The following is a 15063-nucleotide window of genomic DNA, read 5'->3' on the forward strand; positions in this document are numbered from 1 at the left end:
ACCGAATATGCAGCAACCAGTCGCAACATTATTTTGCGACCGGTTGCTTCATATTAGGTAATTTTAGGAGATAAGGATCTCAGTTCGAAAGTAATTACATCAAATCTGTGAACTCTTAAATTTCTATGAAGACATTTACACCATCGAAGTCTCTTCTCTGTTTCTCAATTTGTGTTGTCAACACATGTCTTTCATCGTCTTCTCTACGTCCCATTGTCAAGTCAATAACTGTTCAAGAAGAACGATTATCGTGAGATTAAATATTGACAATTACAGTCTCAACTAGAATGTAATTACACTGCCGGAAAAAATTAATACATCTGGGAAGACCACGCCGATTTTGATCCGATGATGCCATATGCCGCCTAGGAGGTAGTAGAAGTACTGATAATGTTTCAACGTCGTCCGCAAACAGGAAACATAGAAGTGTGTGTACCACAGTGCCTTCTATGCATATCCTTTAATAGAGAATGCTCAAAGCGAGAAGGCTCAGTGTGGTGGAGAAGTGTGAAGTAATCAGGCAACCATATAACGGAGCCGCACTTGTGCTTCCTACAGCCGACTGAGCGAGTTTCAAAAGGGTCAGACTGTGGACTCTCCAGTGGCGGGGGTGGTCCTTTCAGACAATTTCCATACAAGTTGAATGTCTTGCGTCAGTTGTGCAATGATTCTGGTATCAGTGGTCACGTGAACATTCTAACACCCGTAGACTAGGTTTTGGACGTCCATATACGCAGACACCCGCCAGGATATTCGTACTGTAAGAGCAGCAGCAGCAGGTCGTACAGGTATCAAAATACAAATAAGAGGGTTGTGAATCGGTTCTCACACCTCTTTCCCGTCGTCGACTCACGTCACAGAATCGATGTACGTGGCTCGCCTGGTGCCGTAAGAGGATCTTTTGGAGATAGAAGGATGCGGCGTGATTGTCAACGAAGAAAGCAGATTCTGAATCCACGCAAGCTGTTGGTCGTTTGTGCATACGACCTAGACCTTGTGAGCGCTATCTCGTAGAGTCCACTCCTCCAAGGCACACTGGTCTCAACCCCAGACCTTATGGTCTGTGGTATGATAAGCTAAAACTTAGCACTTACAAGTCGAATATGTACAGATCCAATAGCTAATACGAATGTGTTGAAAGAGCTTGGACATTTCTCGATTACCTGTTTTCACGTTCTTGAGAACAGAGTAAGCAGGGCAGAGGCTTCTCGCTTACTTTGACATACACCCATCTGGTTGCCTAGATATAGTGGCAGGGATTGCATTCATGTCAAGGCAATAGCTTCAATAATGACCTTCAATGTGTAAACTCAACAAGATGGCAGCTGATGCGCAGTTTAAATGAAAGAGGACAGATTGAAATAAATTAAAAAATTACAGAAGGTGGGTGTCGGGAAATTTAAAAATTAAAGATGCATAAAAATATGATATTAAACAATATTTATTTAAAAAGTTACATAAAAGGCGCAACCTGCTCTGTTTTTGTCCATGCTGAAAGGTATCCAAACGCTCAGAACCTTTTGTACCATGTTCAAAAGCATTAATTGAAAAACGTACATAAAGAGTGTAAGGTTCAGTTTTCGTCACCATCTTGAAACGTATATGAAAATGAACTCTTTCTTTGTCCATGTTCAAAAGTGTTTATGCCAAAATCATGTGAAGGGTAACAATCAAGTGCTGTGTTGAGAAGTGTCGAAATGCTCATTATTTCTTACACTATATTCAGAAGTATGTGTTCAAAAAATTACATGAACAGTGAAACTTATTTGAGGCTGCACTTAGCTATATTTCCGCATATCAAAGTACTTTACACATTATTAGAATGAAAATCCAATAATAATGCAGTTATCTTAACTGTGCTTAAAGTCACTTAATGTTTTGCATTATCTTCAAAATATTTATAAAGAAAATTGATAGTTAAGTAGTACTTGTGTGTGTGTGCAGAGTGAGGTTCCTGGGCCATGGGCAGTTTAAGGCACATCAAAGCATTATGTTAATTATTTTAGACATCTCAATTATTCTGGGATGCTTGTCAAGTGCTACAAAGCAGGGAGGCAGAACTCACTGACCAAGCGTTTCCAATGTTCTGGAAAGATCGGTCTTGCTGCATCCAATGCATTTCACTCTCTGCTCAGTTTCATATGACATGTGTGCCCCATTGCAAGCACACATGAGCATTACTGCTGACCTAACTTAAACTTAAATTGAACCTGTCCATGAGAATTACCGGAGTAAGCAATGCTACTGTCATGTCAAAAACTCACCTCTATGATCGACATCAACATTAGCAGAAAATTATACTGACATCATAGGTGGGTGCTTGTAGCATTTTCATAAAGTTTGACACTTTCTGTTGGCATACAGTGGAAATTACATGACATTTGGATGGAATAGCTTACTGTACAGCAGTAACACAATTTTATACGGAAAAAAATGATGCTTGCCACTCTTTCAAAATCAGCTAAACATAATAGCTACTTCCTACGAGGGACCCATTGCAGAAAACTATAGTACAAGTATTTCATGTTGATAATACCAAACATTATAGTACAATATTGATATCCATTCATATAAGTAAGAAATGAGGGTTGCTATGCTTTATTCTACCATGTTTCAAAGGTAGTCAGATATTATAGTGACACCAAGCTTCATCTTGCGGTTCAGTTTCTATGGAATAGGAGAATGAGACAAAAGATAGTCATATCGTTATATAGAAAAAGTTTCCCACCTAAGGTAATCAAAAAGGACACTAAAAAGCCATCTAACAGCCGAGGGTCACTAGAGGGATTAATGTACATTGTGAAAAAAAATGGGAAATATATCAGTGGGAACGCAAAATAGAGATCATGCAGTAGTTGCATATAATAAAAACTTCTGAAAATTACAAAGGAAAGTAATTAAAATGAAGGAACATGTAGATAATGTCAAAAATCAGTAATGCTGGTGGAAGAGTTAAGGGTGTATGTAGACACCAAAATGAGGGACTGAGCCAGCCAGCCACATCACTGAATTGAATGGGAGGACAACACATGATGAGTCAGAGGTAACAAACATATCTAGTAATCATATCTTAAATACAGTAAAAGGCATATGGACAAACAATTCAGGAGAAAAATCTCACCACTATATTGCAAAAGCAAGTCCCATAAAATTCATCATGTAAATACAGCAACAACTTCTCATTCTGAAATTCAGAAAATTACATATTCTCTCAAAAATAGAACTTCGTCAGGATTTGGTGGTGTTTCCAACTGATAAATAAAGATATTTTTGCTTATAGTAAGCCCTATGCTATCTGAAATACGTAATATATCACTAACTCAGGCATTTTAACAGAGAGGCTCAAGTATGCTACTTTTAAACCCCTCTCAAAGAAAAGTGATAGGAGGGGTCAGTAACTACCAGTGTGTTCCACTGCTGAAATCATTTTCCTCAAATTTTTGATGGGTGGTATATTCTAGAATTGTATCTCACCTGAGCAACAGTCCCATCCTTAGTAAATCGTAGTCAGGTTTTCAGAAGAATTGTTCTATTGGGAATTCCATTTACATGCTCAAATACAAGATTTTAGAAGCATTAAATAATAAAATATGGTCAGTAGGTATTTTCTAAGTTATTTATAAGGCATTTGACTGTGAATCACAATTTTCTCCTAGGTAAAGTGAAGTGTATGGGTTCGATTACCTAGCCAGCCAATGGATAACATCACACTTAACCAAAAGAATGGAGGAAGCTGAACTTAAGAATTCAACCAATGCAATCAGGAGAAATTCTTCTGATTGGAGAGAAATCACATATGGGGCTCTCCAAGACTCATTCCTTGGTCCACTATTGTTCCCCATGAATGTAAATGATCTTCTGCTTAATATACAACAAGCAGAATCAATTTCTATTGGCCAATGGTATTATAAATGTAATCAATGCAAGAATATGTACAGCAACAGAATGTTTGACAAATAAGGTTCTTAAAAGTATTATTGACTGCTTTTCTTCAAATGCTCTCGCTCTTAATTTTAAAAAGACACAGCATATTCAAATCTTCACATATGGGGGTACTACACTAATGATAATAGTAATGCTTGTTGAGGAAATAATAGATACGTTGGAAATTTTAAAATCTTGTGTGTCCATATTGATGGGAATTTAAAGTGGAGTTAGCACATTTTGGAACTTCTAAAACTACTTAGTTAAGACGCATTTGCGCTTTGAATCGTTGCAAACCTTAGGGAGTGACGAAACAATAAGCTGACATATTTTCCACATATTCATTCATTATCATCATATGGAATAACCTTCTGGGACAACTCACTTTAAAGAAGAAAGCCTTTATTGCTAAAAATTTGCTATAAGAACAACAAGTGGAGCTATACCATGATCATCTATGATACATGTGTTTAAGCAAAGACTGCCTCTCAACAGGTTTATTTCCTCATTAATTATCCATAAATACTGCACTACATTCCAAGATGAACAATCATGTAGGTAAATACAATATCAGAAGGAAAATGACATTAATAACTCGATATTAATGTGTTCTTCAGCACAGAAAGGGGTATACAACGCTGCAATTGAAATTACTGATCGCTTAACAGTTATTTAAAATATCAGACAGGAAAGTAAAATTTGAAGACAAAGTGAGAAAGTTACTTCTTGACATTTCCTTCTGTTGTGTAAAAGAACTCTTATTATGTTAATGTGTAGAAAGTTGTGGTTACAAGTTACTGACCTATGTCTGTATATTCAATAAAAATAATTTAAAACAAGAAAAACAAAAACTGAAAAAAGTACTTGTAAATGACCAACATATAAGGATATTTACAAAATAACTAGGTATGTGAATCTAAATATACATCACCAACATAAAAAGAGCAGTGTTTATCCCAAGATAAGTATTCTTACTGTTCTATCTTTTATACCACACTTTACAAACATTACAGATCTCGAAATTAAATGTTTTTACATGTAAATTTTCTATTTGACTTACTTAAAATACATGCCAAACGTATAGGTACTACTGAAGTAACCTGGAACATGATGATCAGAATAAAACAAACACTCTATAAGTACTTAAAAACCGACATTTACTTATGCACTGTAATTAACGAAGTAAATATATTCAGTTCATAAACATGTTTTATTTCAGAATCGATTCTGCATAACTTCATCACCAAACGATAACATTACTCTGGCCTTGGTACATGAACCATGAATTGTATAAGGCACAATGAATTCTAAGATTAATTATTTCTTCATATGTAAATTCTTCAAATGATGCTTGTCAAATGTTACAATGTTACATGAACGTTGAAAAGTATGTAAAATTACTTCAGCAATATAAAAATGTGCAATGTATATGTAATGTATCACATTGTTATTTGACACACAGACACACACACACACACACACACACACACACACACACACACACACACACACACACACACACACACACATACATATATATATAAATAATATATATATATATATATATATATATATATATATATATATATATATATATATATATACACAAACAGAAACATTAACAATCATATTTACACATTGTTAGACTGATGCCTAAAATATTGCTGTGAATTAGAACTTATCTATCTTACCGCTGTTTTCTTGTCTAAATTGTTGCAAATAATGTGCTAAACAAACTTCAGTCATTGAGGACTAACAGATTGCTGCAATAAAAGTGAACATGGTATTTTAGCTGTTATGTATATTCTGAAGCTATATGATTGATCAGGATTATAACTCACAAGTGTACATGTTAGCTAAAATGCTATCCAAAGCAGGAAACACAGAAACAAACAACCTTGACAGCTTGTGAGTAGACTCACATAGTCCCGATATCGCTCCATGCAGTTTCCAAATTTTTCGAGACCTGAGGATAGACATTCATTGCCGTCGATTTGCTTTGGACAAGAGGTGCGTGCCTTGGTAGAATCATGGTTCCAAACACAACCGCAAACGTTTTTCAATGAACGTTCAAAAATGGTTGAAATGGCTCGGAGCACTATGTGACTTAACATCTGAGTCCATCAGTCCCCAAGAGCTTAGCACTACTTAAACCTAACTAACCTACAGATATCACACACGTCAATGCCCGAGGCAGGTTTCGAACCTGCGACCATAGCAGCCGCGCGGTTCCGGACTGAAGCGCCTAGAACCGCTCGGTCACAACTGAACGAATTGACCGTCTTGTCTCACTGTGAGATGAATGTATTAATATTTACGGCGACTACTTTTCAAATAATAAACAATTTATTGACATTTTTTCATTGGCCTCGTTTTAATCTGACTGCCTCTTTTAATGAATGCATAGTCAAGATAGTCTTTATACGTATCAATGATCCTAAAATGAAACCAAGGGAGTATGGAGTATTTTTATAAAACAAATTTAAGTCTTATTTTGAGAGTGGGAAGGCTGATACGAGGGATCGAACTGAATAATAATAATTTCTGTGTTGGGAGGGAGGTCTGATTATTTTCGAAGTACAGGGCTGGAACATTTGCATGATATCACAAGTTCAGATGAGGAAATGTCACAGCCTCCATCTAAGAAAAAAGTAACAAAATTAAGCTATATTAGCGGTCACCAAATTAGTTCTTTTTTCCTAATGTATAACGTCATGCATTATCTTCTCCCTCCTAGAATAGTGCTTGGTAGATGTAGTTTGCTTTTGCACTCTTCCAGCAGATGACACCCACTGTCAGCCTATTGCACATACACAAATCGTCAGCTCCTGGTGTTTGAACACCACTTCAGTTCTGCATGCTTAATTGTTTGCTTGTAACTGTCAACTGTCGCTGCCTTGCCTGCTCAGCATATTATTTTCAGCCACATGTGTTTAGGCAGATCCATAACAAAAATACAGACCACCTAACTATTTATGTGGAATTAGCAACTACCGCTGTCTTGCATATTTTGCCAGTTATTTTTGCCAACATGTGGTATGTGCAGTTATACACTCCTGGAAATGGAAAAAAGAACACATTGACACCGGTGTGTCAGACCCACCAAACTTGCTCCGGACGCTGCGAGAGGGCTGTACAAGCAATGATCACATGCATGGCACAGCGGACACACCAGGAACCGCGGTGTTGGCCGTCGAATGGCGCTAGCTGCGCAGCATTTGTGCACCGCCGCCGTCAGTGTCAGCCAGTTTGCCGTGGCATACGGAGCTCCATCGCAGTCTTTAACACTGGTAGCATGCCGCGACAGCGTGGACGTGAACCATATGTGCAGTTGATGGACTTTGAGCGAGGGCGTATAGTGGGCATGCGGGAGGCCGGGTGGACGTACCGCCGAATTGCTCAACACGTGGGGCGTGAGGTCTCCACAGTACATCGATGTTGTCGCCAATGGTCGGCGGAAGGTGCACGTGCCCGTCGACCTGAGACCGGACCGCAGCGACGCACGGCTGCACGCCAAGACCGTAGGATCCTACACAGTGCCGTAGGGGACCGCACCGCCACTTCCCAGCAAATTAGGGACACTGTTGCTCCTGGAGTATCGGCGAGGACCATTCGCAACCGTCTCCATGAAGCTGGGCTACGGTCCCGCACACCGTTAGGCCGTCTTCCGCTCACGCCCCAACATCGTGCAGCCCGCCTCCAGTGGTGTCGCGACAGGCGTGAATGGAGGGACGAATGGAGACGTGTCGTCTTCAGCGATGAGGTCGCTTCTGCCTTGGTGCCAATGATGGTCGTATGCGTGTTTGGCGCCGTGCAGGTGAGCGCCACAATCAGGACTGCATACGACCGAGGCACACAGGGCCAACACCCGGCATCATGGTGTGGGGAGCGATCTCCTACACTGGCCGTACACCACTGGTGATCGTCGAGGGGACACTGAATAGTGCACGGTACATCCAAACCGTCATCGAACCCATCGTTCTACCATTCCTAGACCGGCAAGGGAACTTGCTGTTCCAACAGGACAATGCACGTCCGCATGTATCCCGTGCCACCCAACGTGCTCTAGAAGGTGTAAGTCAACTACCCTGGCCAGCAAGATCTCCGGATCTGTCCCCCATTGAGCATGTTTGGGACTGGATGAAACGTCGTCTCACGCGGTCTGCACGTCCAGCACGAACGCTGGTCCAACTGAGGCGCCAGGTGGAAATGGCATGGCAAGCCGTTCCACAGGACTACATCCAGCATCTCTACGATCGTCTCCATGGGAGAATAGCAGCCTGCATTGCTGCGAAAGGTGGATATACACTGTACTAGTGCCGACATTGTGCATGCTCTGTTGCCTGTGTCTATGTGCCTGTGGTTCTGTCAGTGTGATCATGTGATGTATCTGACCCCAGGAATATGTCAATAAAGTTTCCCCTTCCTGGGACAATGAATTCACGGTGTTCTTATTTCAATTTCCAGGAGTGTATATTATTATGAAGACTGCCTATTTGTTTCGAACAGTCAGCAGTCATTGACTCGCTTCGGTTTGCATATTATATTTGTTCATGTGTGTTCTGTATGGTTACAGAACAATAACATAAACAGTTTAGATGTGGGAATATTTAATATGGGGCCCCATTATGCACTGCATTAACTGTAGTGGAAGGACCGAACTTTGGTCATTGCCGTAGCACCTTAATGTGTAGGAGTGATAGCGTCACGTGTATTTTGCTAAGTAATACAGACATTTTGGACGTCAGTCACACCAGTGTAGTCAGCAGCTTTACATGATTTTAGTCACTAGTTCAGGTCGTTCAGATTCTTTTGAACACAGCACCAAATTAAGTAATTAAGGTCGATGAAATACTTTTGAACATGGCCAAGTTGGCGGCTCGACGCTACACAGAGACTGGCTGTTTCATTAAAGTAATTCAGGCAGTTCTCATACTTTGGGACGTGACGCCAATTACGTAATTCAGGTGGTTTGTGTACATTTGAACAAGATGCTAATTTCATGCAGTTCAGATCGTTAGAATACTATTTAACATGGCCAAGTTGATCTATCTGGTGTTGCATACTGAATGACCACTAGCACACATAGGCTGTTCCGCCACCTTGGATTACGTAACAGAGGAGTTGCAAAACACATCTGGCCTAGTTCTGCTACCTTGTTCTTTTTTTTTTTTTTAATCCTGTTAACTAAGCCGGGCTAGTTTCGCAAATTCCCGCCCCTATTATCATCGATTTCATCAACTCGATTTTTTTTAATATCCCATCATCACTCGTTCGATGCTGATTTGTTGGACTGTGTGACGTTATTGGCCTGCCACTGCATGCAGGAAACTGGTATGTGTGTCGCTTTACTCTGTACATGTGACGTAGTAAAGTGTGCCAAATACTGCCTTCTATTACACTCCCAGTGTTGCCAGTTGTTAAAAAATGGCTCTGAGCACTATGCGACTTAACTTCTGAGGTCGTCGCCTAGAACTTAGAACTAATTAAACCTAATTAACCTAACGACATCACACACATCCATGCCCGTGGCAGGATTCGAATCTGCGACCGTATCGGTCACTCGGCTCCAGACTGTAGCGCCTAGACCCGCACGGCCACTCCGGCCGGCGCCGGTTGTTAGTATGCGTGCAATTTATGTCCTCTAAACCTGTCTCCAGTATCGTGGAAATTGGTCTCTGATACCGCAACGACCTTCCTATCATCCTATCCCTCTTAACATTTAGTGTCTGACACACTCCCTTCATCGTAGATTCTGAACGAAACTTTCGTACTTCATTTAAAGTCAGCTCACATAAATTTCACCTTCCTTAGATCGTACCGCATGTCAAACGTTTATTGACTTTTCCCATTTTGCCACTGTCTGTTGTCGATTTCCATATACTGCTACCACCGATAGACATTCTCTTGTTCCACAGACCCTTTCTCAGAAATTTCTCAATTGAATGCTTCATTTTGGTACTAATAGACGCTAATTATTCTGTAATTCTGTCCAAGACAGCAAAATATTTACTTCCTGTGTAAGGTGTCAGGCAAATCAAACACCTTCCATGAAAACCCTGACATGATAAGCAAATCCAGTAGTATGTCACATAGCTCCGAATAAATCGTGACATTAAATTAACCAAAGTAATATGAGTAACGAGTGAGCAAATGGAATACCACAGACTAACACAAGAATGCCTAAATTCATGTCATACCTTCCCACCGTGAGACAGACACAGTTCCGAGGGGAGAAACGAGAACAGAAGCCGAGAGCAGAACCGTGTTAAGCTGGTAGGCCCTACGATAAGGGACGGACGGACACCCACGTCGCCAGCTAACTGTTAGGACCACACCACCCGCAAGTTTTAGTGTGAGACTTTTTCTCGTCTCTGTTACGTCAAGACCACCCCCCAGCCAATGTTAAAAGCTAGAGCCCTCCAGAAGAACAGTATAGATCTTACGATAACACAAAAATGGGCTACACCACCCGCAAGTTTTAGCGTGAGACTTTTTCGCGTCTCTGTTATGTTAGGACCACCCCCCAGCCCATGTTAAAAGATAGAGCCCTCCAGAAGAACAGTATAGATCATACGATAACGCTAAAAGGACCACACCAGCTGCAAGTTTTAGCGTGAGACTTCTTCGCTTCTTTGTTACATTGCAAACTTTAAAAACATTGCCCCACCACAAAAAGTATAACGTTTCTCATTGGATAGACAGAATTTTTGTAGGCGGAGCTTAAGGTTAACATTGAGACCCTGATTGGTCAGATGAAAACACAGCCAGATAGTTTTTTTTTTAAACCAACTTCGGTATATTGTAGTAAGGAGAAATTAGGAGAGAGTTGCTTCCGAGACAGCAAGGTGAGCGGAGCACTGCTGCCCACCGCCCCCTGACGAACACCAACAAGGTAATGAACGCACGCGATGCCGCATAACAGTGCATAAAGCTTCACTCAGAACTCCAGAAGTCTCATCTGTTACATCCCCTTTACGTAATACTAGTGTCGATCGTCAATTAAAGCTCATGGTGTTCACATTTGCCACTTGAAGTAAAATTCTGAAACTCGATGATTTTTCTGTTATATAGTTATTGAGAAGCCACATCAGCCACTGTAATTTACGACAAGTTAGATAAGTAATTAAAGATGATTTAGGGTCACTGTAGACCATTTTGACAGTTTTCTCTTATGTAAAACTTAATTCAAACCTAGATTATAGATATGATATGGCATAGGTCATCCTTCGATCCACTGTAGAACTTGGAAATCCATTCAGGGAATATTCGTTCACATTTTTGTTGAACGCAGTTGGTTTTTACCATCCTGTACTAAAACATTTCCTTTTATCAATAGTGCAATTTATAAACAATGTTTTGTGAGTAGAATAAAATTTCCAATGGTAAACTTAACTGCTTTTTCGACGTTATTTTACCAGCTAACTAAAAATAGGAAAGCCTTGAAACCCATCCACAAAATTTAGTTAGTAATAAGATTCTTTTACAGGGAGTGCAGTGGAGCTGCATCATCGCTAGTCTCACTGAACTCTTCTGAATTCTACATGTCATATGGGGTCTGGCGTCTCCTTACCAGCAACAGGTCCCAGGTTCAAACTAGTCAATTCCCTAAAAAACACGCTCAGAGCGTCGTTGCGTGAAAGTGGTAGGGAGACACGATATATAACAAATAGACACCACGCAGAATGTTTAGACCTGTATTAAGAGATTGTCTATTTCACTGTTAATTTTGCGTATTCTGTGCTCAGCAGAATGTTCGTTGTATTCAACAAGCCGCGATGTAAGCCTATAATTATTTATGACTGTCCCAGGACACTTACTGGTAATGGTAATGAGCTCACACTTTACCAGTCACTTGGCATCGAATTAGGAATATATCAGGGTTATTCGGAAAGTAATAAACGATCGGTCGCGAAATGGAAACCATAGTGAAAAACCTGATGAAGTTTTGTACGAGTGTTTCCCAGTGTGTCTAGTATTCCCGTCGATCGCGTTACGTCGTTCTTTTTAGTTCTGAGCACACAGGAAGCATATAAGGATACCTAGAACAATACTGTCCTGTCAAGTACGAGGGCCTGGTGAGAAATGTCGCCTGAAACTATGCAGCCAACTTGACATAACTGTCGTGTGTTTTCTTCTTCAAGACAATTCTCAGCTGCATTCTGCATGGTCAATGAAGATGGTCCTGCATCGTTTTCAGTTGGAGATGTTTGATTACCCACAATACATTCCGTAATTGCCTCCCTCTGAGTTTCAACTCTGCTCACATGAATCAACATTTTGGCACAGACAACGGGCTGTGCGCCAGCGTAGAAAAGTGGCGGAAATCACTGACGCCTGCCTTCTATATCGAGGGTATTGGAAAGTTGGTACAACGGTACGACAAACGCGTAAGTCGGATCGGCGACTATGGAGATAAGTAGCTGGAAGCTGTAGCTAACTGTTGCCACTAAAACAGTTTTGATTTTCACTGTGGTTTCCATTTCGCGACCAATCGTTCCTTACTTTGCGAATAGTCCTCATACACTGCTGCAGCTGGAGCAATTTCCTCCGAATGTTCTGTGTAGGATCAGACTTATGTTGTGAGGTACGTACACAACATTTTTAAGAAAATCTCCCACAGAGGGTCTACAAAAAGCAGTTATGCTCAAAATTAGAATGAAACTTCCGACAACGATGTGTCCAGGAAGCAATATCTGTTCAGATGTGGACCAATCTGCCTGTTATTCCCATCTCTCTGTTACGTGGAAGTAGGCACTGTGGGAAATGCTGCATGAGGTTACCACGTATCCTGATGATTCTTCGTAGTGAATCACCTAGTCTTTCAGATTTACCTGTCTCCATTCGGATTGTGTCACATATATTGGTCAGACGCTCCTATAACGTCTGAGTATGTTCGCTGTGTTCGACATACAGCCAATTCTTTCAGATACCCCACAGTCATAAACGTTATGAGTTGAGGTCCAATGAACGAAGAGGCTAGGCTAACGGATCTTTTCGACAAAAACCTTTTCCATGAAACACTGCGGCGCCATTGTGTCGCTAGATCAGTAGAAAATGGACGGGTGTGCCGTCGTGCATATACCGTCATTAGAAAGAGTGTCGGGACTGGACTACTAAAACTCAGAGAAAAGTTAAGACGGTGATTTTAATGCTTCAGGTGTTCTGCATAGTCTCATCTACTTGAGCGGAATGCTAGTACCTTCATAGAATAATGCGAAACTGTCACAAAAGTCCTCCTTTGGGATGTTGTTCAACTCTGGCATCAGACTGGCTTCAGTATACGTCATATCGTGAAAGCTTTGATCATTCATGCAAATTTTGTGGCGTATTGTTATTGATTACGCCATGTTTCTTCATACGTGATGATTTTTTTCCAGAAAAGAACTGTTCACCTTTTGCGCTTCGATCAAATCGTGGGAGGCGTCCACGAGTCGTTGTGTTTCTGCTGGTGTCAGGGTGTGCGGGACAGTCTTTGCATACCCTTTTCTCTTTTTCAAAACATTCTAGAGAATGCCTTTAATATTTGACTTATAGACTTAGGTTACAACAATGTTGACATGCTACAGCCGTGCATCCACTATGTAACAGATTCTGCTCACAAATGAGTGAATGAATGCACATATGTCGCTTACGGTTGTTATTTCAAGCCGCCACTGACGTTCCAGGTGCGCCAGGAATAAAATCGGTATGGGAACTCTGTGGACAGGTGGATAAACCCACAATAATTGTTCGTTGAACGTATTCGCAATTGCGCATATGGACAACCGTCAGCTGCAGAATGGAATGACGACAAAGAAAACTGTTGTTGGATCGGAGCCCGAACACATAATTCCCGCCTATCGCGAGAGGTCACCTTAGCACTCGGCTATCCGTGCATGACTCATGAGCAGAACGAAACTTCCATATGTCGTCATCATGTGTCTACGGCCTGTGCTCGTACATCTATTATGTATATTCCGATAAAGGTGAGACTTTTGCAAGTTTCGGCGGATTGATACGATATTCCAGTGCATGTGTTATTCTGAATTACGGTGCAAAGTTCCTTTGGACATGCATATACATTCCATTTTACAGCTGATGGTTGTCAGATCTAAACAGGCATAGGTCTCCGGACAAACAGGGCTGTAACGAAACTTACTTTATAGACGTAGTGGACCAGTAGTGGGGAGCAGGGCGGTTAAGTCAGCACAGGAACTCATCGCTTGAAACGTAGCGTTGACCCGCTACACGCAAAACAGCACGACACACATTCAAATATTCCGCATTTTCGGCGCCTTCGATTTGGGTAACAGTGGACAGATCGTGGTGGCCCGATTAATCGGTCTGCACGTTCTCCCAACTTGAACACGCTATTTAGGTACTTGTGCGGTATCATGTTTCAAATGGCTCTGAGCACTATGGGACTTAACATATGAGGTCATCAGTCCCCTAGAACTTATTTCCATTAATAATAACTATACAACAATAACCCACCAATAGAACTTAGAACTACTTAAACCTAACTAACCTAAGGACATCACACACATCCATACCCGATGCAGGATTCGAAACTGCGACCGTAGCAGTCGCGCGGTTCCGGACTGAAGCGTCTAGAACTGCTCGGCCACCGCAGCCGGCTGCGGTATCATTAAATACTAAATTTACTATTTCCTTGTGACGTCAGAGGAAGAGCTACTGGCGCGGTTTATTGCTGTGGCGCTCGCCAGAGGACCAGGGATTGCAGATCGTGTGTCCCAGAACATGGTAAGCAAATACTGTACCTGTGTTGACGTCGTTGCTCTTCACATCGGGTCCTACTTGTAAATGGGAAGACCAGGAGCAGGTGTCAGAGAGCAATATGTGTTGTGCTACTTTCCGTCTAGTGGGGAAACTGTACATTACTGAGCTAAACTTATCCGTCTTGGTCCTCACTACAGGTCCTCAGTATCTTTAAAGGGAATTTAGTTGCACCCTGTGTAGAAGTGAGCGGTCAGAAGCACTCGGAAAAGCTTGTAAGAGTGTGGCAGGGTAGGTTGAGCTGAGAAATAATTGTTAAGAAAGTAAAATCCGTACATTGTGCCGTTTTCGATTTAATTTGCATTGAAGATAGTCAGGTCGTTACGCGTGCAAATTCAAGTACTTGCAAGAGCTAAAATT

This window comes from Schistocerca piceifrons, chromosome 5, assembly GCF_021461385.2.
Source record: "Schistocerca piceifrons isolate TAMUIC-IGC-003096 chromosome 5, iqSchPice1.1, whole genome shotgun sequence".
Classification (NCBI taxonomy): Eukaryota; Metazoa; Arthropoda; class Insecta; order Orthoptera; family Acrididae; genus Schistocerca; species Schistocerca piceifrons.